This window comes from Streptopelia decaocto (assembly GCF_964273445.1).
Source record: "Streptopelia decaocto genome assembly, contig: HAP1_SCAFFOLD_111, whole genome shotgun sequence".
Classification (NCBI taxonomy): domain Eukaryota; kingdom Metazoa; phylum Chordata; class Aves; order Columbiformes; family Columbidae; genus Streptopelia; species Streptopelia decaocto.
Genome location: NW_028116450.1, coordinates 146,896 through 173,790, shown reverse-complemented (window position 1 = coordinate 173,790; position 26,895 = coordinate 146,896). Strand labels below are relative to the sequence as shown.

General features: G+C 49.4%; 1 protein-coding gene and 2 long non-coding RNA genes across 3 annotated transcripts in view; all 3 read right to left on the bottom strand.

Moving 5' to 3' along the window:
• Positions 1-26,895, bottom strand: part of LOC309452197 — a 248,096-nt gene that overhangs the window by 98,223 nt on the left and 122,978 nt on the right. The gene's annotated exons all lie outside the window — the stretch shown is intronic.
• LOC309452191 (olfactory receptor 14A16-like) overlaps positions 1-26,895 on the bottom strand; it is a gene marked incomplete at its 5' end in the record, with an annotated part of 82,187 nt that overhangs the window by 38,812 nt on the left and 16,480 nt on the right. The gene's annotated exons all lie outside the window — the stretch shown is intronic.
• On the bottom strand, positions 1,017-12,784 carry LOC309452192. The gene is made up of 3 exons (XR_014186457.1): positions 12,671-12,784; positions 12,174-12,286; positions 1,017-1,205 (listed from the first exon to the last, which is right to left on the bottom strand). It is a non-coding gene; the product is annotated as an uncharacterized lncRNA (long non-coding RNA).

The following is a 26,895-nucleotide window of genomic DNA, read 5'->3' as shown; positions in this document are numbered from 1 at the left end:
ACCTAGCAATGGAATGCAAACTTATTGATAAGCACGGATGGACATCTTGCGAGAGGGGCGACGAGAAACAAGTGACTAAGAAACTGACCAACTGTGTATAACATTCCATTCACGTGAATAGTTCATATAAAAGTGGGAGATCACGAGGATCTTGGCCCTTCTGCTTATGGCCGACATTAGCAGAGGACCTTGCTAATCATCCCTGCGAACTGAGGCCTAGTGAGAGACTGAATACAGTTCCGGTTGGGTGCAGAGTCCAGTCCAGGACTTCAGGTGCCGGCCCTGCAGTTGTTGGGACTTTCACGATTGGTTTTGTATATTTTGTATTATTTTCTCTATTCTTATTAGTAGCATTAGTAAAACATCTTTAATTTTTCCAACTCTCTTCTCTCTGTTCTTCTTTTCCTCCCGATCGTCTGTCCTGAGTGGGAAGGGGGAGAGGGAGGGGCAAAAAAGGGGAACTGGGGGGGAGAGGGAGTTAACAATACATCTGCCAGGGTTTTATTGTCACCCCACAATCTTAACCCTCGACGTTCCTGCTCCAGCAGGGGGATTGGACTAGATGATATTTTGAGGTCCCTTCCAATCCCAAACATACTGTGATACTGTGATACTGTGACAGCAGGCAGTGATAGGCCCAGGACTGACAGGCTCCCCCTCCCCTAGGGGGCGCTCGGCTGACATAGAACCTTTGTCACAATGCCCGCTACTGTGGCGAGGATGTGGTGACTCTGCAGCTGACAGGGACACTGCAGGACTTGGTGTCAGCTCAGCAATTTCTCAGTTCCTCAAAGAAGCTGAATTCTGCAAATTGCTGCTTTTGCTGTTGAAATGATGTCATCAGGTGGGTGTTTTGGTGCAATACACTGAAAACCAGAGCAGAAATGGAGAAATATTGTATTGTTAACCTCCTCTCCCTCCCACTTCCCCTTTTTGCCCCTCCCTCTCCCCCCTTCCTACTAAAGACAGGTGTTTGGGAGGAAAAGAAGGACAAAGAGAAGAGAGTTGGAAAAATTAAAGATGTTTTACTAATGCTACTAATAAGAATAGAGAAAATAATACAAAATATACAAAACCAATCTTGAAAGTCTCAGCAACTGCAGAGCCGGCACCCAAAGTCCTGGATTAGACTCTGCAGCCAACCGGAGCTGGATTCAGTCTCTCACTAGGCCTCAGTTCGCAGGGATGAGTAGCAAGGTCCTCTGCTAATGTCAGCCATGAGGAAAAGGGAAAAGGAAAAGGGAAAAAAGGGCCAAGATCCTTGTGATTTCCCACTTCTATATGAAGTATTCACGTGAATGGAATGTTATACACAGTTGGTCATTTTCTTGGTCACTGGTTTCTCGTCGCTTCTCACGAGATGTCCATCCATGCTTATCAATAAGTTTGCATTCCATTGCCAGCTTTACCAAAACATGTGTCTGGTTCTCCAGGAAAATGTAGTTAAGAGGAAGGCTTTAGATGAAAGGCAAATTAACTAAAAGAGAAACTTGTTTTTAACAAAACCAGGACACCCTGTGAACATGACTCTGTGACGTCTGTCACTCTGACACTCTGATTATGTACACTGTGACTGTGACTCTGTGATTGTGACTATTTAATGTGACTGTGACCCTGTGACTTTGACTCTCTGACCATGACAGATGTGACTCTGTGACTGTGACTCTGTGACCACAACTATGACTCTGTGAGTCTGTGACATCTGTGACTCTGTGACTCTGACCCTGTGACTGTGAATCTGTGGCATATGTGACTCTCTGACTGTGACTCTGTGAAAACAACTATGACTCTGTGACTCTGACCCCGTGATTGTGACTCTGTGACTTTGTGACTCTGTGACATCTCTGACTCTGTGTCGTCTGTGACTCTTTGACTGTGACACTGTGACTCTGACCATGTGATCGTGAATCTGTGGCATATGTGACTCTGTGACCACAACTACGACTTGCGATTCTGACCCCGTGATTGTGACTGTGACTCTGTGACCACAACTATGACACTGTGATTCTGACCCCATGATTGTGACTCTGTGACTCTGTGACTGTGACTCTGTGACCACAACTATGACTTGTGATTCTGACCCCGTGATTGTGACTCTGTGACATCTCTGACTCTGTATCATCGGTGACTCTGTGACTGTGACTCTGTGACTCTGACCCTGTGACTGTGACTCTGTGACATATGTTTGTCCGTGACTGTGAATATGTGACCACAACTATGACTCTGTGAATCTGACCCCGTTGCTTGTGACTCTCTGACCCTGTGACAGCTGTGACTCTGTGTCATCTGTGACTCTGTGTCGTGTGTCTCTGTGAAATCTGTGACTCTGTGACTGTGACTACATGACTCTGAACCTGTGACTGTGTCTCTGTGACATACGTGACTCTGTGACATATGTGACTCTGTGACTGTGACTCTGTGACTCTGTGACATCTGTGACTCTGTGACTGTTACTCTGTGACCATAACTATGACTCTCTGTGTGACTCTTTGACATCTGTGATCCTGTAACTGTGACTCTGTGACTTTGACCCTGTGACTATGACTCTGTGACATATGTGACTCTGTGACTGTGACTCTGTGACCACAACTATGACTCTGTGACTCTAATCTTGAGATTGTGACTGTGACTTTGTGACATCTGTGACTCTGTGTCATTTTTGACTCTGTGTCATCTGTGACTCTGTGACTGTGAGTCTGTGACTCTGAACCTGTGACTGTGACTGTGACATATGTGACTCTGTGACTTCTGTGACTCTATGGCTGTTACACTGTGAATCTGTGACATATGTGACTCTGTGACTGTGACTCTGTGACCACAACTATACCTCTGTGACTCTAATCCCGTGATTGTGACTCTGTGACTCTGTGACATCTGTGATTCTGTGTCATCTGTGACTCTGTGACTGTGAATCTGTGACTCTGACCCTGTGACTGTGACTCTGTGACTGTGACTGTGTGACTCTGAACTTCTGACTGTGACTCTCTGACCATAACTATGATTCTGTGACTCTGACCCTGTGATCGTGACTCTGTGATTCTGTGACATCTGTGACTCTGTGTCATCTGTGACTCTGTGACTTTGACTGTGTGACTGTGACTCTCTGACAATAACTATGACTCTGTGACTATGACCCTGTGACCGTGACTCTGTGACTCTGTGTCATCTGTGACTCTGTAACTGTGACTCTGTAACTCTGACCCTGTGATTGTGAATCTGTGGCATATATGACTCTGTGACTGTGACTCTGTGACCACAACTACGACTCTGTGACTCTGACCCTGTGATTGTGACTCTGTGACTCTGTGACATCCGTGACTCTGTGTCGTCTGTGACTCTGTGACTATGACTCTGTGACTCTGATCCTGTGACTGTCTGTGACATATGTGACTCTGTGACTGTGCCTCTGTGAATCTGTGACATATGTGACTCCGTGGCTGTGGCTCTGAGGCCACAACTGACTCTGTGACTGTTACCCCGTGACTGTGACTCTGCGACATCTGTGACTCTGTGTCATCTGTGACTCTGTGACTGTGACTACGTGACTCTGAACCTGTGACTGTGACTCTGTGACATATGTGACTCTGTGACATCTGTGACTCTGTGACTGTGACTCTGTGAATCTGTGACATATGTGACTCTGTGACTATGTGACCATAACTATGACTCTCTGACTCTGACCCTGTGACCGTGACTCTGTGACTCTGTGATATCTGTGACTCTGTGACATATGTGACTCTGTGACTGTGACTCTGTGATTGTGACTCTGTGACCACAACTATGACACTGTGAATCTGAGCCCGTGATTGTGACTCTGTGACCCTGTGACAGCTGTGACTCTGTGTCATCTGTGACTCTGTGATGTCTGTGTCACTGTGACGTGTGTGATTCTGTGTCATCTGTGATGCTGTGACTGTGACTGTGTGACTGTGACTCTTTGACTGTGACTCTATGACTTTGTGACTTAGTGAATCTGTGACATCGGGGACTCTAGGGCTCTGGGGCTATGTGACTGGGACACTGGGACTGTGACTTTGACTCTTTGATTGTGACTCTGTGACTCTGTGACCACAACTATGACTCTGTGAGTCTAACCCCGTGATAGTGACTCTGTGACTCTGTGTCATCTGTGACTCTGTGACTGTGACTCTGTGACCACAACTATGACTCTGTGACTCTGAACCCGTGATTGTGACTCTGTGACTGTGTGACATCTGTGACTATGTGTCATCTTTGACTCTGTGACAGTGACTCTGTGACTCTGACCCTGTGACTGTGAATCTGTGTCATATGTGACTCTGTGACTATGACTCTGTGACTCTGAACCTGTGACATATGTGACTCTGTGACTGTGACTCTGTGACCATAACTGTGACTCAGTGTGTCTCTGTGTCTCTGTGACTGTGATTCTGTGATTTTGAGACTCAGTGGCACTGTGACATCTGGGACTCTGGGGGTCTGGGACTATGTGACTGGGACTCTGAAACTGTGACTTTGACTCTTTGATTGTGACTCTGTGACTCTGTGATTGTGACACTGTGATTCTAGGTCTGTGACTCTGTGACTCTGTGACACTGTGACTCTGTGACACTGTGACTCTGTGACTCTGTGACTCTATGACTTTGATTATGTACACTGTGACTGTGACTCTGTGATTGTGACTCTGTAATTGTGACGCTTTACTGTGACTATGACACTGTGACTTTGACTCTCTGACCGTGACTCTGTGACTCTGTGACTCTGACACCGTGACTGTGACTCTGTGACATATGTGACTCTGTGACTCTGTGACCACAACTATGACTCTGTGACTCTGACACCATGATTGTGACTCTGTGACTCTGTGACATCTGTGATTCTGTGTCATCTGTGACTCTGTGACTGTGAATCTGTGACTCTGACCCTGTGACTGTGACTCTGTGACTGTGACTGTGTGACTCTGAACTTCTGACTGTGACTCTCTGACCATAACTATGATTCTGTGACTCTGACCCTGTGATCGTGACTCTGTGATTCTGTGACATCTGTGACTCTGTGTCATCTGTGACTCTGTGACTTTGACTGTGTGACTGTGACTCTCTGACAATAACTATGACTCTGTGACTATGACCCTGTGACCGTGACTCTGTGACTCTGTGTCATCTGTGACTCTGTAACTGTGACTCTGTAACTCTGACCCTGTGATTGTGAATCTGTGGCATATATGACTCTGTGACTGTGACTCTGTGACCACAACTACGACTCTGTGACTCTGACCCTGTGATTGTGACTCTGTGACTCTGTGACATCCGTGACTCTGTGTCGTCTGTGACTCTGTGACTATGACTCTGTGACTCTGATCCTGTGACTGTGACTCTGTGACATCTCTGACTCTGTGTCATCTGTGACTCTTTGACTGTGACTCTGTGACTCTGACCATGTGATCGTGAATCTGTGGCATATGTGACTCTGTGACCACAACTACGACTTGCGATTCTGACCCCGTGATTGTGACTGTGACTCTGTGACCACAACTATGACACTGTGATTCTGACCCCATGATTGTGACTCTGTGACTCTGTGACTGTGACTCTGTGACCACAACTATGACTTGTGATTCTGACCCCGTGATTGTGACTCTGTGACATCTCTGACTCTGTATCATCGGTGACTCTGTGACTGTGACTCTGTGACTCTGACCCTGTGACTGTGACTCTGTGACATATGTTTGTCCGTGACTGTGAATATGTGACCACAACTATGACTCTGTGAATCTGACCCCGTTGCTTGTGACTCTCTGACCCTGTGACAGCTGTGACTCTGTGTCATCTGTGACTCTGTGTCGTGTGTCTCTGTGAAATCTGTGACTCTGTGACTGTGACTACATGACTCTGAACCTGTGACTGTGTCTCTGTGACATACGTGACTCTGTGACATATGTGACTCTGTGACTGTGACTCTGTGACTCTGTGACATCTGTGACTCTGTGACTGTTACTCTGTGACCATAACTATGACTCTCTGTGTGACTCTTTGACATCTGTGATCCTGTAACTGTGACTCTGTGACTTTGACCCTGTGACTATGACTCTGTGACATATGTGACTCTGTGACTGTGACTCTGTGACCACAACTATGACTCTGTGACTCTAATCTTGAGATTGTGACTGTGACTTTGTGACATCTGTGACTCTGTGTCATTTTTGACTCTGTGTCATCTGTGACTCTGTGACTGTGAGTCTGTGACTCTGAACCTGTGACTGTGACTGTGACATATGTGACTCTGTGACTTCTGTGACTCTATGGCTGTTACACTGTGAATCTGTGACATATGTGACTCTGTGACTGTGACTCTGTGACCACAACTATACCTCTGTGACTCTAATCCCGTGATTGTGACTCTGTGACTCTGTGACATCTGTGATTCTGTGTCATCTGTGACTCTGTGACTGTGAATCTGTGACTCTGACCCTGTGACTGTGACTCTGTGACTGTGACTGTGTGACTCTGAACTTCTGACTGTGACTCTCTGACCATAACTATGATTCTGTGACTCTGACCCTGTGATCGTGACTCTGTGATTCTGTGACATCTGTGACTCTGTGTCATCTGTGACTCTGTGACTTTGACTGTGTGACTGTGACTCTCTGACAATAACTATGACTCTGTGACTATGACCCTGTGACCGTGACTCTGTGACTCTGTGTCATCTGTGACTCTGTAACTGTGACTCTGTAACTCTGACCCTGTGATTGTGAATCTGTGGCATATATGACTCTGTGACTGTGACTCTGTGACCACAACTACGACTCTGTGACTCTGACCCTGTGATTGTGACTCTGTGACTCTGTGACATCCGTGACTCTGTGTCGTCTGTGACTCTGTGACTATGACTCTGTGACTCTGATCCTGTGACTGTGACTCTGTGACATATGTGACTCTGTGACTGTGCCTCTGTGAATCTGTGACATATGTGACTCCGTGGCTGTGACTCTGAGGCCACAACTGACTCTGTGACTGTTACCCCGTGACTGTGACTCTGCGACATCTGTGACTCTGTGTCATCTGTGACTCTGTGACTGTGACTACGTGACTCTGAACCTGTGACTGTGACTCTGTGACATATGTGACTCTGTGACATCTGTGACTCTGTGACTGTGACTCTGTGAATCTGTGACATATGTGACTCTGTGACTATGTGACCATAACTATGACTCTCTGACTCTGACCCTGTGACCGTGACTCTGTGACTCTGTGATATCTGTGACTCTGTGACATATGTGACTCTGTGACTGTGACTCTGTGATTGTGACTCTGTGACCACAACTATGACACTGTGAATCTGAGCCCGTGATTGTGACTCTGTGACCCTGTGACAGCTGTGACTCTGTGTCATCTGTGACTCTGTGATGTCTGTGTCACTGTGACGTGTGTGATTCTGTGTCATCTGTGATGCTGTGACTGTGACTGTGTGACTGTGACTCTTTGACTGTGACTCTATGACTTTGTGACTTAGTGAATCTGTGACATCGGGGACTCTAGGGCTCTGGGGCTATGTGACTGGGACACTGGGACTGTGACTTTGACTCTTTGATTGTGACTCTGTGACTCTGTGACCACAACTATGACTCTGTGAGTCTAACCCCGTGATAGTGACTCTGTGACTCTGTGTCATCTGTGACTCTGTGACTGTGACTCTGTGACCACAACTATGACTCTGTGACTCTGAACCCGTGATTGTGACTCTGTGACTGTGTGACATCTGTGACTATGTGTCATCTTTGACTCTGTGACAGTGACTCTGTGACTCTGACCCTGTGACTGTGAATCTGTGTCATATGTGACTCTGTGACTATGACTCTGTGACTCTGAACCTGTGACATATGTGACTCTGTGACTGTGACTCTGTGACCATAACTGTGACTCAGTGTGTCTCTGTGTCTCTGTGACTGTGATTCTGTGATTTTGAGACTCAGTGGCACTGTGACATCTGGGACTCTGGGGGTCTGGGACTATGTGACTGGGACTCTGGAACTGTGACTTTGACTCTTTGTGACTCTGTGACTCTGTGATTGTGACACTGTGATTCTAGGTCTGTGACTCTGTGACTCTGTGACACTGTGACTCTGTGACACTGTGACTCTGTGACTCTGTGACTCTATGACTTTGATTATGTACACTGTGACTGTGACTCTGTGATTGTGACTCTGTAATTGTGACGCTTTACTGTGACTATGACACTGTGACTTTGACTCTCTGACCGTGACTCTGTGACTCTGTGACTCTGACACCGTGACTGTGACTCTGTGACATATGTGACTCTGTGACTCTGTGACCACAACTATGACTCTGTGACTCTGACACCATGATTGTGACTCTGTGACTCTGTGACATCTGCGACTCTGTGACTCTGAACCTGTGACTGTGACTCTGTGACATATGTGACTCTGTGATTGTGACTCTGTGACTGTGGCTCTGTGACATATGTGACTCCGTGGCTCTGACTCTGAGACCACAACTATGACTCTGTGACTCTAATCCCGTAATTGTGACTCTGTGACATCTCTGACTCTGTGTCATCTGTGACTCTTTGACTGTTACTCTGTGACTCTGACCCTGTGATTGTGACTCTGTGACTCTGTGACATCCGTGATTCTGTGTTGTCTGTGAATCTGTGACTATGACTCTGTGACTCTCATCCTGTGACTATGACTCTGTGACTCTCATCCTGTGACTGACTCTGAGACATATGTGACTCTTTGACTGTGACTCTGTGACATATGTGACTCCGTGGCTGTGACTCTGAGACCGCAACTATGACTCGGTGACTCTAACCCCATGACTGTGACTCTGCGACATCTGTGACTGTGTCATCTGTGACGCTGTGACTGTGACTATGTGATTCTGAACCTGTGACTGTGACTCTGTGACATATGTGACTCTGTGACATGTGTGACTCTGTGACTGTGACTCTGTGACTCTGACTCTGTGACTGTGACTCTGTGACATATGTGACTCCGTGACTGTGACTCCGTGACCACAACTATGACACTGTGATTCTGAGCCCGTGATTATGACTCTGTGACCCTGTGACAGCTGTGACTCTGTGTCATCTGTGACTCAGTGACGTCTGTGTCTCTGTGATGTCTGTGTCTCTCTGACGTGTGTGATTCTGTGTCGTCTGTGACGCTGTGACTGTGTGACTGTGACTCTTTGACTGTGACTCTGTGACTTTGTGACTCAGTGACTCTGTGACATCGGGGACTCTAGGGTTCTGGGACTATGTGACTGGGACACTGGGACTGTGACTTTGACTCTTTGATTGTGACTCTGTGACTCTGTGATTGTGACACTATGATTCTGGGACTGTGACTCTGTGATGATGTGACAATGTGACTCTGTGACAGTGTGTCTCTGTGACTCTCTGACTGATTATGAACACTGTAACTGTGACTCTGTGATTGTGAATCTGTGACCGTGACTCTGTGACTCTGTGACTCTGTGACTCTGTGACTGTGATTCTGTGACTCTGTAACATCTGTGCCTCTGTGACATCTGTGACCCTGTGACTGTGACTCTGTGACTCGGACCCTGTGACTGTGACTCTGTGACATATGTGACTCTGTGACTTCTGTGACTCTGTGACTGTTACTCTGTGAATCTGTGAGATATGTGGCTCTGTGACTGTGGCTCTGTGACTCTGACCCTATGACTGTGACTATGTGACATATGTGAATCTGTGACTGTGACTCTGTGACCACAACTATATCTCTGTGACTCTAATCCCATGATTGTGACTCTGTGACTCTGTGTCATCTGTGACTCTGTGACTGTGACTCTGTGACTCTGAACCTGTGACTCTGAACCTGTGACTGTGACTCTGTGACTGTGACTCTGTGACTTTGAACTTCTGACTGTGACTCTCTGACAATAACTATGACTCTGTGACTCTGACCCTGTGACTGTGACTCTGTGACATATTTGACTCTGTGACTGTGACTCTGTGACCACAACTACGACACTGTGATTCTGACCCCGTGATTGTGACTCTGTGACTCCGTGACTTCTGTAACTCTGTGTCATCTGTGACTCTGTGACATCTGTGACTCTGTGTCGTCTTTGACTCTGTGACTGTGACTCTGTGACTCTGTGACTCTGAACCTGTGACTGTGACTCTGTGACATATGTGACTCTGTGACCATAAGTATGACTCTGTGACTCTGACCCCATGATTGTGACTCTGTGACTCTGTGACATCTGTAACTCTGTGTCATCGGTGACTCTGTGACTATCACTCTGTGACTGTGATTTTGTGACACAAACCCCATGATTGTGACTCTATGACATGTGTGACTCTGTGACTGTGAGTCTGTGACCACAACTATGACTCTGTGAGCCTGACCCTGGTGATTGTGACCCTGTGAGTCAGTGACTCTGATCCTGTAACTGAGACTCTGTGACATACGTCACTCTGTGACTGTGACTCTGTGACCACAACTATGACTCTGTGACTCTGACCCCGTGATTGTGACACTGTGAATCTGCGACATCTGTGCCTCTGTGTCATCTGTGACTCTTTGACTGTGACTCTGTGAGCTGACCCTGTGACTGTGACTCTGTGACGTATGTGACTCTGTGACCACAACTATGTCTCTGTGATTCTAATCCTGTGATTGTGACTCTGTGTCTCTGTGACATCTGTGATTCTGTGTCTTCTGTGACTCTGTGACATATGTGACTCTGTGACATATGTGACTCTGTGACTCTGTGACCATAACTATGACTGTGACTCTGACCCCATGATTGTGACTCTGTGACATCTGTGACTCTGTGTCATCTGTGACTCTGCGACTGAGACTCTGTGTCATCTGTGACTCTGTGACTGTGACTCTGTGACCATAACTATGGCTGTGTGACTCTGACCCCATGATTGTGACTCTGTGACTTTGTGACTCTGACCCTGTGACTGTGACTCTGTGACGTACGTGACTCTGTGACCACAACTATGTCTCTGTGATTCTAATCCTGTGATTGTGACTCTGTGTCTCTGTGACATCTGTGATTCTGTGTCTTCTGTGACTCTGTGACATATGTGACTCTGTGACATATGTGACTCTGTGACCATAACTATGACTGTGACTCTGACCCCATGATTGTGACTCTGTGACTCTGTGACATCTGTGACTCTGTGTCATCTGTGACTCTGCGACTGAGACTCTGTGTCATCTGTGACTCTGTGACTGTGACTCTGTGACCACAACTATGTCTCTTTGACTCTGACCCCATGATTGTGACTCTGTGACTCCGTGAAGTCTGTGACTCTGTGTTGTCTGTGACTCTGTGAGTGTGACCATGTAACCGTGACTCTTTGACTGTATCCCTGTGACTCTGTGACTATGTGACTATGTGACTCTGTGACATCTGGGGCTCTGAGACTATGTGACTGGGACTCTGTGATTCTGCTCTGTGTTTGTGACCCTGTGACTCAGTTACTATGTGACAATGTGAAATTCTTACTGTGATGGTGTGACTGGGACTCTGTGACTTTGTCTCTGTGATTGTGACACTGCGATTCTGGGACTGTGACTGTGACTCTGTGACATATGTGACTCTGTGACGGTGACTCTGTGACCACAACTACGACTCTCTGACTATGACCCTATGACCGTGACTCTGTGACTCTGTGACATCTGAGACTCTGTCATCTGTGACCCTGTGACTCTGTGACTCTGAACCTGTGCCTGTGACTCTGTGACATATGTGACTCTGACTCTGTGACCACAACTATGACTCTGTGTCTCTGAACCTGTGACTGTGACTCTGTGTCTCTGTGACTCTAAGTGTGACTCTTTGACTCTGACTCTGTGATTGGGACTCTGACCCTGTGGCTGTGACTGTAACTCTGTGACATCTGTGACTGTGACTGTGACATCTGTGACTGTGACTCTATGACTGTGATTCTTTGACTCTGTGGCTGTGGCTCTGTGACTATGAGTGTGAATTTGTGACATCTATGTCTCTATGAACAGCAAGAGGGGAAATAGGGACAGGGATGTGGACAGAGATGGAAGAAGAATCAGCCGAGAAATAGGAAGAGTGGCAGAACGAGGGAGAGGAAGCAGGAGGAAAGGGGAGCGGGCAGGGAGGGACGGGAACACAGAAGAGGTGACATGACCCCAAGGGCCCAGGACTCACCAGAGCTCCAGCTCTCTGCATGGCCAGGCAAATTGTGGAGCTCAGGCCCTCCTGTCTGTGTCTGTCTGTCCTTTCCTCCCTTCCTCTGCTGTAGCTCCAGTCTCTTGCCCATCCTGCACCCAAGGAACACATGGGTGTCCAACAGCTCTCACCGCACGAGTCTTCCCAGACACACACACACACACACACACACACACACACACACACACACACACACACACACACTCTACAGCCGTACAGTAATTTTCCTCACTGACACAGACCCTGCGGTGCACGTTTGTGATCTGCTCTGCTGAGGCTGCTCACAGGGACTCTTCCTCGCCCAGAGGGGCAGCTGTCTCTGTGCAGCTGGAGCAGCAGCTGTGGGGATCCCTGCACTTCACCCTCCAGCTGCTTCCCCTTCTCCTGCTCTCTCCAGCTCCAGCCCCAGCAGCTCCTCTCCAAAGCCACCAAGTGCCCCCTGCCCCGCCCAGGAGAACAAGGCCAGAGCAGCCCACGCACACCTGAGCCAGAGGCAGCAACAACATCCCCAGGGCCACAGTGGGAGGAAAAAGGGCCCCAGGGCTGGGCCGGGGGCTGCTCAGCCGTGGGGCAGCTCCAGGGTGGCCACGGCAAAGCTCAGCCTGGGCTGCGACACCATTGGTCGGGAGGGCTGTCAGTCTCCTCCCCTGAGCTGATCCTGCAGCTGATTGGCTGCCTGGGCTGTGACTCTGCCCTGGTTTGGGGCCCACCCTGCTCTGAAGTGATGCTCTCTCTGATTGGCTGCCTGAGGGGTTACTCCCCCCCACATTTTCCGCCTTTCCTGAGGCCCTGTTTCCTCTGGTTGGCTGTCTGGGATTTCATATTGGCTCTTCCTATCAAGTGATGGGTCAGTCTGCATGTCAATCATCTATGTACTGCACTCCCACCAGATGTGATTGGTGCAGCCAGCACAGCCCGGCCCTGAACACTCCTCAGCTCCTTCAACTCTCACCGCCTTTCCTGCAGACCTCAAAGCTTGATTGGCTGGTTACCTATCAGTCACATGACTCACCCCGCCTCCTCAAATGTGATTGGCTGTCCTGGGTCCACTGACTCCCCATAGACTTCTGGTTGGTTGTTGCCAGGCAACGAACCCCACCTAAAAATGAAGCTGTGGGCCCTGAACAAAGGCCATGGGTGATAAAAGACACGTTGGGACCCTAAACATGAGGATTTGGCCCCAGGAAGGAGGGTCTGGGCACTCAAGGGGGTGGGCAGATGCTACAGGTGGCGCTTTGGGCCTGAACACAAGGGGACCCTCTCGGTTCCCACCTGAGCTGGGTTTGGTGCCCGTGACCCCATGGAACAGACACCTGTGCTGTCCGCAGTGGCCACAGAACAGACGGAGCCCAAAGCCACAGGCTCCAGGAGCTCAACGGCTGTTGTGACATTTCATGGGCGTTTCACAGGGGTGGCCCATGGACTGCGGGCAACTGTCTGTGTGTGACATCAAAGGGCGGGAAGGGGAGCAGTGGTTGGTGAGGACGTGTTGGATCGTGTGGGACCTGAGCCCGACTTCCGTGGGGTGGAACAAGGGGTGCAGAAAGGACCGTCGTGGTGGCGAACCTGCTCCTGCATGGAGCTCCAGAGGCTGCAGGGGGATTTCTGCTCCACAAGGGACCATATACTGTGTGATACTGTGACCAGCACAAGCCAGTGGCCCGTTCATGTCTGTCACTGCTCTGGGGCTGTGACCCCAGCAGCCCCTGCACAGCAGCAGTGTCCTCAGTGCCAGCACCGGCTCTTTGCTCTGTCTGCACCTCTGTCCCCATCTCCCCGTGCTCTCCTCCCTCCCAGGCACCTTTCCCGCCTCCTCAGGACCCACCAAGGCCTCTGTCTGTCTACAGAGACTAAAAGGACAGAAAAACTTTCCACACTGACGCCATCAAACAACCACATGAAATAAAAACATTTTTAATGGGAAGGGTCACCCTAACTTTTCCCTGGCTGAATGTTTATAATAAATGTACTGCATTTTTAGAAAAATAGTGTAGCTTTAGTTTCTACCGGGAGGGTGCATTTTTGTGCCATTGACATTTCACACATATTATACCAATTTATTTATTCTTCCTGTTCAGTTCTTTCTGCACATGTCTTGTTATGCTGATAGGGAACCATCCAGAATTTGTATTTAGTTTTGATATTGTTAGGTCAGCTGCTAATCCAAATTAACTATTTTTTCATTTTCCAGTGCTCCCCTGTTGCATCCTTTGTCAGGTGATGTTCTTGTCACCAGGTAGATCGTCCTTCCCACGTGTAATCTGGATGGTTTCTAGCTGATCCACGGTGCTTCATGTGTTTTAACTTCTGCCTTCTCCATCATGTGGTGATGGATCTGTGTCTGTGTTTGTGTGGCAGGTGTCACATCAGCAGCATTGGCCCAGCCAGGTCACTACATCTCTTTCTGTTCTCCCTCTGCTGTCACCATGACTGTACCAGCTATCTGATGTGCTTTCTGACCTCATGGACCCTCTGGTCCTGCCTCCCTCCTGCTGGTCAATCCTGTTCCTGCAAGGCAAGTGACAACCAGTCAGTGTCCCCTCGACCTTCCAGAGCGGGACGGCTGGTGGGAACTGTCACCATCAGCCAAGGCTCTGTGTGAAGTCCTCTCCTGGCACAGGAACAGCTCTGGCTGTGCCTGGTGAGCACCACGCTGCCCCACGGAGAACAGCAACAGTTGCAGAGTGGGTCTCTATGGTCTCTATGGGTCTCTACGGATCTCTATGGGTCTCTATGGTCTCTATGGATCTCTATGGATCTCTATGGTCCCTATGGGTCTCTATGGGTCTCTATGGTCTCTATGGGTCCCTATGGGTGTTTATGGCTCTCTGTGGCTTCTATGAGTCTCGGTGGATCTCTATGGTCTCTATGGGTCTCTATGGTCCCTGTGGGTCTCTATGGCTCTCTGTGGGTCTCTATGGTCTCTTTGGTCCCTGTGGGTATCTATGAGAAAATCGACAGGGGGACCTGTTGACCTCAGCAACCCTGGGCCCCACCATGGCCCAGTTCAGCAGCCCTGGGCCCAAGGGCTCAGCCCAGGGACAGCCCCACAACCAGGGTCAGACCTGTTCCTGCTGCTGCCCCGAGGGTCACCAGCCCCAGGCAGCCCTGAGCCAGAGTGCAGGTGTCTGAGCTGGGCTGAGCTGGAAGGGGCTGCAAAACAGCTCATCGGAGGAGGCGATGGAAGAAGGTGCCATGTGTGTGGCACCGGGGTGAACCGACACCCTCAGTTTGGTATCTGGACCCGTGCTGGGCTTGCACATGGACTAAGCCCCAGCTCAGAGCACAAATTGCTGTTCCCAGCCCCGGCTGCCAAGCGCTGGTCCTGCTCTCTCCTCCCTGGTGCGGCCCGAGCGCACAACTGCCCTGCCTGCTCCTGCCTTGGGGAGCTGGGGTCAAAAGGAAGGACAGACTGGTGTGGGTATGGGATCGCTTAAGTGTCCTGGGGTTGCTTTGCTAATCACTCTGTGACGGTTCCTGGGCTATTAAGTCCATACATGCCCAGAGAGGCAAAAAAGTCCATGAACCAACTTTCCAATTAAGGTTTCCTTCTTACAAAAAACCACACTTCCATTTTCTCATCGGCAACAGGCTGAAAGATGGCAGCTGAAGCACCATGTGCCTCTTGTGAAAACAAGTAACAACAGATGGTTCCATTCAGTCGATCCATAATTTATTCCTGCACAGGAAACCTGTCCATTAATTTAATCTCTGGTGTCCAGGCAGGGCCTTGCTGATGTTCCTGTGTCGCAGCAAGTGTGTGCATGTCAGGCTTTCTGCAGGTTTGTGACTCAGTTTTCTTATTTTCCCTAATAATGACAATCTTGCTGTGCACTCCTGAAGTCTCCCATAAGCTGGTAGTTGAGAGAAGGATGGGGAGCTCCAGTGAGCTCAGGGAGGACCAGGCAGCATCACAGGCAAAGCAGAAGGGAACTCGACTGGGTGAACATTAATGGAATTTATTGACAGATGAAACTGCCGTGTCTCCCCTGTCTTTGGGCGGATCACCGTGCACCCTGAACCGGTACAGGCAGGTGTAGTCCGGGTGGCCCCAGTTGCTCAGCACTTGCAGCCTGATGTAATTCACGACCCCAGGGAGCTCGTTCTGCAATGACAAGAAGAAATGAGTCGCCTTTTCCTCTCTGGCCCGTGAGCACTGACAGAAGTGCCGCAGCGACGGCCTTGACCAGCAGCTTCCTTCCTGCTGCCCCGCGGGGCTTTTGACCTGTCATGGTCCAGATGTTCCCTCATTGGGCCATGAGAACAGCCAAGGAAGCAACAGCGACCAGGTGCCTTAGCAAATACACTGGAAAGCTCTCGCCTGCTTTGGGGCACAGGCTTCCACAGTCAGAAGACCCAGTGCTGGTGTACAATTTCACCTCAAAACTGACAAATTTCACCTTAAATTTGACAATTTTTGCTCTGGGAAGACTCAAAACCAACAAATTTCTCAATGGGGATCAATGGGGTTCCATGGTAGTCAATGGGGGTCAATGGGAGTCAATTGGAGTCAATGGGGATCAATGAGAGTCAATGAGGGTCAGTGGGGGTCAATGGGAATCAATCGGATTCAATGGGGATCAATGGGAGTCAGTGGGGGTCAATAGGAGTCAATGGGGGTCAATGGCCGTCAGTGGCAGTCAATGGGGACAAATGGGAGTCAATGGGGGTCAATTGGAGTCAATGGGGCTCAATGGGGATCAATGGGGAACCTTAAAACTGCCTTTAATCCCAATGGGGAGCCCCCAAATGCCTTTTAATCCCAATGGGGAGCTTCAAAAATGGCTTTTATCCCAACATGTCTCATTGCCTTCTCCAGAAAGCCACGGAAACAGAATGGCCTCCCTGTCACTGCTCACTGCCAGCACCAACAGAACCCTCAGGAAGCCCAGTATTTCTGTGTCTAACTGGCAGACCAGCAGTCCTGCATCCTACGGGATGTGGCTGCTTGTGCACACTTGGGGTCCAGACAGTCAAGCTGATTCCAGCTTCAACTGTGGTGCTTCTAAGCAATGAAGTTTAACCCCAAAATGAAAGAGAAGATGGCAGTGCAGCCATCCGCCACCAGGAAGTTAAAGCAGAAGAAAGGCAGCGTGGCACTTGCTCAAGGACAGGGCTGCCTGTACCCTTTGGCAGGGAAGCCTCTCCCCATGCAGCCGCATTTCTCCTCCTCTCCTACAGTTCTCCTCCCTCTGTGTCCCCATACCTTCAGCTGGAAGGTCTGACTGGGATTCAGTGCTGCCAGGAAAGTGAACTGTCCCAGGAACGTTCCCTGCTCCTCATGTTCTTCCTTGAAGCCCTACAGAAAGATGGGTGGAGAAAATAGAGCGTCTGGTGCACCATGGGAGACTGAACTTCAGCCAGTGAAGTACGGGGTTATTTCAGCTACGGAGTCCAAGGACCATGAGCACAGGACAAGACGAAGAGCTGCAGGTGGGCAGCACGTCACACTTGCCCACTCAACGAGTCCAGGCTGCCTGTCAGAAAAGGAGCAGACGCTCCCCGTGAGAGGGAGGTGACCTGAGGATCACAAATGCACTGGGACTGGAAGACAAGAAGGTTTAGGACCATGCACTGTCCAGCTCCTTTTCCCTGTGGCTCCTGGAGTAGCATCTTGCCCCAGGAGATTTTTTTTTTGAGTGGTACATTGAATAAAAGAGGAATACAATGGGAAGGAAGCAGCACCAAGGAGCCTGTTTGTTCTGAGACAGGAGGAAGCTTCAGGCCACCAGAATCTTTGACCCAGCTTCATTCCCTGCTCAGAAATGCTGTGGAACCCCCAGCTCCCAACTCCAGAGAAATCACTTACATAGACAGCAAAGTCCTTGGGAGCTCCGGAGATGCTTTCTCCATGGAACGCTGTCCCTGAGACATGGGCCATGGTGACGGCTCTGGGAACGACCTGCATGGACAGCTTGATGAAGACGTGTCCCTGACTTCCTGGGAAGGGCCAGCAGTTGCCAGGATGATTGTCCGGCTGAAAGGACAAGAAACACTCAGCAGGGAGACACAGGAGGAGAGCAGGTCCATGAGAGAAGGGGGCAGGAGAAGAAGCTTCGAGGAGCAAAGACAGGTGGGAAGGACGCTCGGAGCAGCGTGTGTGGTTCATTCTCCCAGCCTTAGTGTTACTGCTTCTTGGTGCTTCTACCTCCAGAATCAGCTCAGGAGACCTCATGTAATCCATCAATGGCAGGGAATACAGGAAGACTTTTGCTTTGGCATCCCGGAGTGATGGAGAAGTCTTGGACTGAATGACGGCTGCCCCTGGAAATTCAAACATGAGCAAGATCATCAGGCAGTGTCAGGAGAAATATTGCACTGTTGACTTAGAAAAGGCTTCTCAGTTGTAATCCATGTCCTACAGTGGGTTCTCCTCTGTCTTGCTGGCATGACCCCTCTGGAACACACGGCAGGGAGTCATCAAACTGTCGGATTTGGCTGTGGAAATAGGCAAGAATTTGAACCAGCCTTCCTGTGCTTCCCATGGGGTCTGGCCCGTTACAGGCTCTGTCAGTGGAGGCACTTTTAGGGCACGAGGTGACCCTTGACTTCTCTCCCTTTCTCTCCTGCCCCTGGGCATGTTCCAATGCCCATCTTGTCAATCTGGACAGGAGGCGCTTTGGAACTGGTTTGTTTGTACAATCTCACAATACCTGCTGATTTCAGGGCATAATCTGGCATCGGGACCTGCATTTCTTCCAGCTTCTCCAAAGCTTGATTAATGATCTCGTGCACAGCCTGGGAGGGAACACAAAGGAGAGCACCTGTTGGAAGGAGAAGGACCGGGGCAAGCAGCTCCCCTGCAAGGCCAGCCAAGGTGAGCGGGGACAAGGCCCGTTTCAGATGGAGGGAACGCCCACATTGCCTGGAAGCCTCTGAATGCTGGAGCTGCAGGAAGGGGCTGTTCCTGTGCAGAGGCCCCAGGCCAGGCAGCACGGACAGACAAGCCTTCTGGGCATGAGAAAGGCCTGGCTTAACTCTGGACCTCTGAGACCATTCTTTCTTTCCAGCCCTCCCTTGAGGAGGACCCGAGATCTGGGCGCAGAGGAAGGTCCGACTCAGACAGCTGGCATTCCCGTCACGCTCTCTCTTCCCCATAAGGAAGTGTGGAGCAACAGGAAAAGGAAGCGTGGCCATGGCAGCACTTGTTCCAGCAGCACCAGCCTGTTGGCTGTGACAGGGAATGGAGTAGGATACGTGCGGACGGAGGATAAAACCCCTGAGCAGATCCTTCTGCCTTGTGCCCTTACCCGTCCGGTAACGCCTGGGAGCTTTGCCTGCTTCAGTCCTTCCTGCAGAGCCCGCTCAGTGACATCCTTTGCGCTCCAGCGCAGATGATAAAGTTGTTCCTGGAGCTTACGGAGCTGGTCTGGCAGGGGCAGGGTTTCGCTCAGGTCTGCAGTGCTCCAGGGGGTTAAGGCACCAAGTCGTCCCACGTGGTAAACACCTGTCAGACACACACCAGAGCTTAGAACTCGGTCTAAGGCTGGGCTGTGCCTCGGCCTGCCCGTTCCCCTTTCTGTGTCTCTCCCAAGTGCCATAGTTGTCTCTCCTCTTGTTGCCTTTGACAGTGGCCATCATGGCGTACGGGCTCCGCAATAGATGGACATTCCCTGCCATGGACTGTGCTCCTTGTCCTGCAGAAGATTCTCAGCCCCTGGGGCAGGAGAGCTCAGCCACGGCCTCTCCCTGGGCTGAAGAGAACTGGCTCAGCCCTCCTGGAGAAGGCAACTCAGCCCTTCCTCACCCACACCCGTCCCGCTGGAGCAGGGACCGGCACAGCTCTGTGGGGACTTTCTGCTCTTGGCTGAGCTCCTCTGCTCACAGCGGGGGAAGCGGAACAGGGCAGGATGGAGCCCCGAGTGCCTCCTAAAGCACCGTCCTCAGGTCGGAGATCTGCAGAGACTCACCGAAAGAGAATAGACCGAGAAGCAGCACAAGGGTCGTTGCCTTGAGAGCCTTCATCTTCCTGCAGAGCAGATAAAGAAAAGGCTGGTGAAGCTGGTGGTTCCCGTGCAGGTCAGCAGCAGACTGGAGAGCAGCAGCAGGGACTGCAGCCCTGGAGCCTGGCGTTCCTGCCGTGTGCATTGGCTTAGTCCTGCACCAGCTCCAGTCACTGCTGGAGGTGTCACCAGCTGCACCAGTGGGGGATTTGTCATGGCAAAGATTGTTTCCGTAGGGACAAAGGGCTCAAGGTTGACTCCGTACTAAGAGCAGGAGTTGCAAAAGGACTTGTGTCCACATTTCACATCTGTGGGGCTGGAGAGGGATTCACTGGAAATGGAAGGACATAACAGACACCTGTTTCTCCTGCCCAGCATCCGATGGACACTTGTGCTGCTCCTGTTCTCCACCCTCTCAAGAGAAGGTTCAGTCTGTGCCCCTACAGTCCAACAGCTGCCAGGGGAATGTGTGTCTCCCCTCTCGCAGCATTTCTTTAGCAGCCAGGTTATCTCTGGCCCTTCTCTTGGCAGAACTGCAGACAAATGCAGACTGGAAAGAGGGAGGGAGGGCTGAATGTCAATGTGTGCTGGCAAGCAACGGGCAACCCAGGAAGTGCCCTGGTGGCTGGGCCCTGCTGCCCTGAGCCTGATCTGCCAAGACACAGCACACACCGCTCTGCAAGGGGGAAATTCCTCCTGCCTGTTCCAGGAGGCTCTCAACAGGCTCCCAGCGTACACTCATCAGGAATAAACAATTCCTTTTGCTCTCCTAGAGAACTCCTTGCACCCCTCTGAGGATCCTGAGCCCCTTTCCTGAGGCAGAGCCCTGGTGAGGAGCTGACCAGGTTTCCCAAGGAAACCTCCTCTGTCAGGAACACAAGTCAGACCCACGGCCAACAGAGGACACGCTGGTGACCTTCTGGTCCCTGTGGAGAGGAAAACCAAGCAGGCTCAGGGACAGAACCCACCCTGCAGAGCACGATACAGGACGGAGCTGAGCTCTCACAATTACTGCAGCAGGCTGTGTCTGGGCCACCCCCTGGGACTCTCTCTGTCCCATCCAAAACGGACCTGTCCCTCATTCTGCAGAGATCAAAGGCTTTCTAGGCCCAGCCCTCGCATTCATGAAGAGACTGAAAGGCGGCTGCTGCCTTCCAGCAGCTCCAGACCCAGCTCTCAGGCTGCCCTCGTGTTCCTCTCCTGTCCACCCTCCACCCACCCAGCTGATGAGGTGGAAAAAACACCTGGGGAAGGAAGCAGAAAATATTCCCAACATACCAGTTCAGACGTTCAGCCATCTCTGGGTGTCTCTGAGTACCTGCTGAGGTGCAGGTAACAAGCATCTCGCTCGCTCGGGAGTGAGACAGAAACTCTGCGATCTCAGTTCCCTCAAGATCGAGAGTGACCGAGGCGCAGGGAGACCCCTGGTCTTATACCCTGCTGTGCCGACCTCAGCGCTGATGCTGCTTTGTGACATCAACGGCAGTGGCTGATGTCACAATGGACGAGGCTGCACCTCGTTTGGAGGCAAAGTCCCACCTGACAGGAGCTGGTCTCGCAGTCCTCTCTGCAAGGGAAGGAATCCTTCACCACAGAAAGAGGGAAAGGTACAGGAACACGTTGCTCTCAGAAAACAGACTCTGTCAACCACTCTTCCTCTTGCTGACCAAAGTTCAGATGGTGTTGGAAAACAACAACAAAAAAGCAAGATGTGCTCCTCAGGGAGCACATTATATCAGCCGTTCAACAGTAAGTCCAACTCCCGTCTGAACCTCAGTATAAGAAATTCCGTCTTAAATTTCCAGGAGAAGGAAGGGCTTTGAAATGGCAAGACCAGGAAACGTTCATGAAAGCATAGCCATTCAAGTCCACAGCCCTGATCACAGACCACCTGCCCGTTACCTAAGGCAGGATGTTCTCAGCTGATTCGCAGCCACTGACGTCTGGAAAAGAGCACAAGGTCTCTTGTTCTTTAGCACTGAGCATGGAGGTTGGAACGGGATCTGGGAAGAAAACCACCTACAGTCAGTCTGGTTTCATTCGAGGCCATCAGGACAAGTTCAGTTCACATTCACCAGGAATGACAGCAGGTCCCACCCATCCCTGCAGACCCCAACACCGCTCCTGCGCAGGGTCCCGAGGAGCAGTAAGCACAGAACAAGAAACCTCCCTTCCAAAGAAGCCCCCAGCTGGCTCTTTAACCAAGCTGCACAGAGCAGCAGCTGAGAACAACCTCTGCTGTAGCTGCACCCAGCTCTGCTGTCTGCACAAGGAGACCAGCTCCTAAATGATCCCCAGCCCTACAGACACAGATCTTCCCCAGGGCAGGGATGAGGAAACACCAGAGTGCACGGACACCTGGTCATTCAGTTGAAGCTGCTGGGGAGAAGGACAGAGGACTAGAGAGAGACAAATGAGACAAGAGAGAAGACAGAGGAGCTGAGAGAGAAAGAAACACACAGGGAAAAGGATGGAGAGATGGAGAGATCAAGGCAGAAAGGAACAAGGAGCTGATGAGACAGGGAGGAAGAAACAGCAGGGCTGAGGAGCAGGACAGAGGGATGGGGAGGGGGGAGGAGGAGAAGCAGGAAGGGGGTAGAGAAAGACAGGGAGGGGGATGTACAGATGGAGAGACAAAAAGAAAGGTAGGGAACAGAACAAAGGGACTGAGAAACAAAGCAAAGTTCAGATCAAAATGAAGAGACTGGAAAGGGAAAACATGCAGCAATGAGCTGGAGGAAGAGGAAAAGAGGGCTGAGGAGCAGGAAAGAGGAAGAGAAGACAAAGAAAAGGCAGAGCCAGCTGGACAGGGGAGATATAGTGAGAGGGGATGGGGCAGTAATCTGGACAGAGATGGAGAAAGAAGCAGCAGGGAAAGGGAAGACAGGCAGAAAGACAGAGAGGGAGCAGGAGAGAGAAAGAACAATAAGGGTTGGGGTCAGGATAGAGATTGGGAAAAAATCCTGGGGTGGGCAGCAAGATGGAGAGGGAGTAAAAAAGAAGAGGGGCAGGAACAGGCGCAGGGAGCAGGACAGAGGGATACAGTGAGAAATGATGGGGCACGGAGCAGGACAGAGCAACAGACCAGAATGACGACAAAGAGAAACCAGGGATGATGAGAACACAGAGGAATGGAGACGGAGAGGGAGATACGAGAAACCGTGCACAGAGATTCAGAAGGGTGGAGGAATAGGTGAGGAAGCCGCAGAGGGACAGAGGGAGAAGAGATGAAGAGGAAGAAGGACACAGTAGGAAAGAGGAGGGAGCAGGGAGGGACTGGCACACAAAACAGGGTGAAATGTCCCCAAGGGCCCAGGAGTCACCACAGTTCCTGCTCTCTGCACTGCCAGGCAAGCTGTGGAGTTCAGGCACTTCTGTCTGTGAGAAATGCAGTTGTGATTCATGATGACATGTTTCATGTTTACAGATATAACCAAATGAGGCTTGGGCTCTGAACCTCAAAAAGGAAAAGGTGGGTAAGTTCTATGTAAAAAGTTCTGAAACTTGTTCATGAGGTTATATTGATAGAGGGAGCTAACATTTTCAGGGTTAACCAACCACATAATAAGGGCCTACTAACGAACTAACACTTGAAGGCACATGAATATCTAGTTTAGAGCTGTATGTAACCAGTTGTGTTAAGAAAAAACAGAACCTCATCGTGTGCCGAGATCAGAAGTTTTACAGCACCAGCTGTAACCTTGGGGAGACAAGACAGCCAAGATTTACAGCAAAAGGGGGGCCAGTCTGGTTTCGGTCGACTTGGCAGCTTGGGAGACCCATAGAGACCAGAGAGACCCATAGAGACCACAGAGACAATAGAGACCACAGAGACCATAGTGACCCAGAGAGACCCACAGAGACCATAGAGTCCCATAAAGACCCATAGAGACCACAGAGACCATAGAGTCCCATAGAGACCCATAGAGATCTGTAGAGTCCAATAAAGACCCATAGAGAGCACAGAGACCATAGAGACCCATAGAGTCCCATAGAGACCCCTCCTCAAAGCCACCAAGTGACACTGCGCAGGCGCAACAGGGGCGGGTCAAGGAGGAGACTATGGAAATGGTTCTCTGAAACTCATTTTAATAAGAAGCGGGAAAGGTTATGAATATGTAGAGGCGTTCCTGGGGTCATTATGAATATGTAACACCTTACTGTATTTAAGCACACCTCTTACTGTTTAAAGGTGTGCGTGTTGGGCGGAGCGAATCCCCCACACACCCAGCGCTGTTTTGCTTATGCTCTAACGAACAAGTGTTTAAGGAATACAATTAAGGAATTGGATTAAACGTTGTTTATCCATACAAAAAGCCTAAGTTATTTAGTTCATTGCTTTACAACAAGTGATTGAATCTGCTATAGAAAAGTTCAGCCATCTCTTGTATTACAAAGGATAAATGAAAGTATGGATTTTTGTTGCATCTAATCCATAATGCAAGTACCAATTAAAAATACATTAGCAGTGGTTCCTTCAAATATTCACTGTGAAGGCAATTCCTGGCACGACTATATTATCGTTCTTACTATTTTACAGGAGAAACACAGGGCACGGCTGATTTTGCCCACGTGCAGCGCAATGATCACACGAGTGTGGTGAACCGGGTAAAAGGCCCTAGAGAAGGAAAATCAGGCTCCGTGTGCAGAGCCAAAACAAAAATCCTTTTCAAACTGTTTAATTTTGAAAAGCTACAATGGGTATAAAGCAGAAAAAAAGAGCAGTGAATGTGCATAAACACCATTAGATGTTTTTTTCAGTTCCATGATGTGCTCTTTTACTAAGAAGCGTCTGCTGGAGTGGATATCCTGGACACAAACAGGCGGGTTCTGGTGTTGTGCCCACGGTGATTCATCCACTGTGGCCGTGGGTGTCAGGCCTTGATACAACAGACACAAAACCTTGGGAGGGAGGTGATCACAGTAAAACACTTAAAGATAATGAGCTAGCAGATTTGATTTAATCTTTACTTAAAAATACACATGGCTGCTGTCTTTTTTCCAGTTTAGCTAGGACGGGCTCCAATATCTCTATTAATTCTAATTACAACACGTGACAAAAATTAAGGGGGGGGAAAGCTTTGTTTTTACAACGGTAAATACAGTCTAAATTGTAATTTGGGAAACAGATAAAGGGGTGTAGCAAATGAGGCACAGACTCTGTTTAAGATGTAGAGAGACGTTTAATACAAACTCAGGTTTGCATTTGAAACATCGCGTACCTCTGTCCTTGATGTACCAATCGGGTATCAATCCCTCTGTCCCTGATGTACCAATTCCATATCAATCCCTCTGTCCCTGATGTACCAATCCTGTATCAGTCCCTCTGTCCCTGATGTACCAACCCCATATCAGTCCCTCTGTCCCTGATGTACCAACCCCATATCAGTCCCTCTGTCCCTGATGGTTCATGTCCCACACAGTCCTTGCTGCTTGTGTTATTCCACCAGCGCTTGTTCTCACACTGTGACTCTTGCAGTATCTCACAGGCCAGATGTCACAACCCTGCCACATCTCCCCTTCTTTGTTTAACAATTGCAGCCACAGCAGCGTGTAACTGCACAGCCATTGCACCATTAAAGCTTTTTTCAACCATTCGTTGTGCACAAGATAAGACCCATGGTACACAATCAATAAGTACCAGACTCCACATACAAACATTCTAAGCAGCGGGTTAAAGGGCCGTGTTTTGCAATTTTTGTGGCACCCATAACCATTACAGAATCGCTACTTAATATTCCCTGCATAGTGTTTAACACAGAATAATGAGCTCCCAGTCAACTAAGAATTCTCATTCTCTGTTCTCCAAGTCAGGACCTATATTAATATATTACTGAGCTGTCAGTTTAAGATGGTGTAAAAACTCAGTGGGAGACTCCTCACGATCCTGTTTAATCTCAGAAGGTTTCGGCGTATTTACAGCTTTAGGCACAGCGTGTCTAATCCCATATAAAATGCACTGTCCATACCAATTCAGCCTGTCCCCCGATATAAGGATATCAGGATCCCACCCTGGACTGACCGAGGGACAATTCTGATCTCATGTTCTCTGTGTATTCTACACCAATAGCTGTTCTTCAACAAACCTCTTACTGGTTTCCATTTCTTTCCCTGATTATCCTTTTTCAAAACAAATGGATCTGAAGGGGATAAATACAATGCATAAGTAACACTATGTATTGTGTAATATGACTTATGTAATAGGCAATATATGATTTAAAATATATATCTTACTATATATTACATGTAGCGCATTACTATACTATACATCTCAAAGTATACCCACCTAGACCTGCGCAGCATATTAATATTATTTACAGTGGCCGCCATTAATTACAATATTCAATCAGATTCTCCCTGGTTGACGCCCTGTTGAACAGCAAACGATCCTTTTCCAATGTCAGAAAACACAGCCCGGGGGGGATTTCTCCCGAATCCTCCTGCCGATTGTCCACTACCTACTTCACAATCACAACAACAGACAATTGGTGAACCGTAAGTACTGGACTATAAAATCACCCAAGACACAAGTAACAACAACAACAAACCACTAAAGACACAAACAATTATACAATTGCTAAGGCACAAACCGCAAAATCACTAATGGTACCTTTATCAAATTACTGTTCCCTCGTTTTTCTCTTTTATTTATTGTTTTCTCACTTTTCTCTTTAATTTTTTCTTTCTTTCTTTTTTTTAAGTTACCCAGTTTACAAAATGTGCAGACGCGAATACGCAGACCCAACGCGCTGGTGTCG